At 49.2% G+C, this 2767-nt stretch overlaps 1 pseudogene; it reads right to left on the bottom strand.

Annotated features, from left to right (window-relative positions):
* Positions 1 to 1004: 1004 nt before the first annotated feature.
* Positions 1005 to 2287, bottom strand: LOC148513783 (uncharacterized; annotated as a pseudogene).
* Between the last annotated feature and the right edge of the window lie 480 nt (positions 2288 to 2767).

Raw genomic sequence — 2767 nt, 5'->3', positions numbered from 1 at the left:
AGCTGGAAAGTAAGGAGAAGGAGAAAGAGAAGCCACAGCATTCATATATAAAGAAGGTTAATAAAAGACAAACCAACATTCCACTCAGACAACAGTAACATAAACAACCGTCTGAATCTGGAAATAGTAACAAATGCAGGTAGAGCAGCGCAGAGTGGGTGTCCAGTGTCCCCTGTGGAATCGGAGAAAGGGATTTATCGGTAAGTACCAAAATCCTATTTTCTCCTTCATACACTAGGGGACACTGGAGCCTCAATACAATGGGGACGTCCCAGAGCTCACATCCCGGGTGGGAGAGCGCTGAGAACCCTGCAAAACTGCACGGCCAAACTCTGAAGCGGAGGCCGCAAAAGTATCAAAACGGTAGAATCCTAGAAACATGTGCTTGCCGGACCAAGTGGCTGCTCGACAAAGCTGGTTTAAAGAAAGCCCACGAGCAGCCGCCCATGAAGGTCCTACCAAGCGCGTAGAATGCGCTGTAATGGAAGCCGATGGTTGTCTGGAAACCACCACATAAGCCTGTCTGATAGCCAGACGTATCCATCTGGAAATAGTTTGTTTGGAAGCCGGCCAACCTGGTCGGGCCAAATCAAAGCGAACAAACAAAACATCCGATTTACGGAGCGAAGCCGTCCTGTCGACATAAATCCGGAGCGCTCTGACTACGTCTAAGGATTTCGAAGCTGGAGAGTCATCCCTAAACACAGGGACCACAATTGGTTGATTTATATGAAAAGCAGATACTACTTTTGGAAGGAAGGATTTTTGTGTGCATGATTCTGCCCTATCTTCGTGGAAAATGAGATAAGGAGGGCGGCATGATAATGCACCCAGTTCAGACACACGCCTCGCTGAGGCGAGTGCCAAAAGGAGAACCACCCTCCAAGTTAAGTACTTTATCTCCACCCTCTGTAGCAGCTCAAAAGTTTCAGACTGGAGAAAAGCCAATACCAAATCTAAGTCCCATGGTGACATAGGAGGCACAAAAGGAGGCTGAAGCCTAACTACTCCCTGGAGAAAGTCTGGATGTCCGGCAAGAAGGCCAATTTCCTCTGAAATAAAATGGATAACGCGGATATTTGTACCTTTAAGGAACCCAGACGAAGAGCCGCTGTTAAGCCAGCCTCATGGAAAAGAAGAAGACGTGATACCTTAAATACTGATGGAGGTGAATTGCGTCTTTCACACCAAGTGACATAAGCTTTCCATATTCGATAGTAATGCTGAGACGTAACCTCCTTGCGAGCCCTAATCATGGTAGGAATTACACTTGACGGGATTCCTTTCTGTCTGAGAACGTCCCTTTCAGTAGCTAAGCCGTCAAACAAAGCCGCCTTAAGTCTTGATAAATAAACGGCCCCTGAAGCAGGAGGTCGTCTTGAAGAGGAAGCGGCCACGGCTCGTCTACCAACAGATTCCTTATCTGCGAGTACCACGCTTGTCTGGACCAATCTGGTGCTATGAATAGCACCCTGACATTCTCGCGTTTGATTCTCTGAAGTAAGCGAGGAATTAGCGGGAAAGGAGGGAATAAGTATACGTAGCGGAACCTCCATGGTGTTGTCAGTGTATCCACTGCTCCTGCCTGTGGGTCCCTGGTCCGGGAACAGTAAATTGGTAATTTGTGGTTCAACCTCGATGCCATGAGATCAGCGTCTGGACGACCCCACCTGAGAGTTAGTTGGTGAAACACCTGAGGATTGAGCGACCATTCCCCTGGATGAATATCCTACCGACTGAGATAATCGGCCTCCCAGTTTTCCACTCCTGGGATGAAGATGGCAGAGATCGCCACTGCGAATTCCTCTGCCCAAAGCAGGATTCTGCTTACCTCCCTCATGGCGGCTCTGCTTTTGGTGCCGCCTTGTCTGTTTATATAAGCGACCGCTGTGGCATTGTCCAACTGTACTCGGACTGCCTGACCCTGCAACAGAGGATGCGCCAGCTGGAGAGCATAAAATACTGCTCTTAACTCTAGAATATTTATGGGCAGACCTGCCTCCCTCTGAGTCCAGTGCCCCTGAAAATGTCTTCCCTGGGTCACTGCTCCCCACCCTCTTAGACTTGCGTCTGTGATGAGGAGAATCCAATCCCATACTGCGAACAGTCGTCCTGTCAGCAGGTGTGAAGAATTCAACCACCAAATGAGAGATGTTCTCGTCTGGGGAGACAAGAGGACTCGCTGGTGGAGACATAGGTGGGATCCTGACCACTGGGAAAGAAGGTCCAACTGAAACGGGCGGGCATGAATTCTCGCATATTGAATTGCCTCGAAGGTCGCCACCATCTTCCCTAGCAGGCGGATACAGAGATGTACTGATACTCTGCGATGCCGCAAAATCAGGCGCACCATGTTTTGAATGGAGGAGACCTTGTCCTGGGGCAGAAATACCTTTTGTTCCACTGTGTCCAATATCATGCCCATGAATAGCAGACGTTGTGTCGGAGTCAGGGAGGACTTTTAGAAATTTCGAATCCACCCGTGTTGCAAGAGAAGATTCTGGGTTAATTGAATGTCTATTAACAAGCGAGCTACTGACGGGGCCTTGATCAGGAGGTCGTCTAGGTATGGGACAATAACTACCCCCTGAAGCCGCAGCAGAGCCATCGTGACGGCCATGACCTTTGTGAACACTCTTGGTGCCTACGAAAGACCGAAAGGTAGGGCCTGAAATTGCCAATGGGAGTCTAGGACCGCAAATCGAAGAAATGCCTGATGAGGAGGCCAAATGGGTATGTGGAGGTAGGCATCCTTTATGTCTAGGGA

The sequence above is a fragment of the Taudactylus pleione genome, unplaced genomic scaffold, assembly GCF_031769625.1.
Source record: "Taudactylus pleione unplaced genomic scaffold, aTauple2 ptg000270l, whole genome shotgun sequence".
Taxonomy (NCBI): Eukaryota; Metazoa; Chordata; class Amphibia; order Anura; family Myobatrachidae; genus Taudactylus; species Taudactylus pleione.
This window is presented reverse-complemented; position numbering and strand designations above follow the sequence as displayed.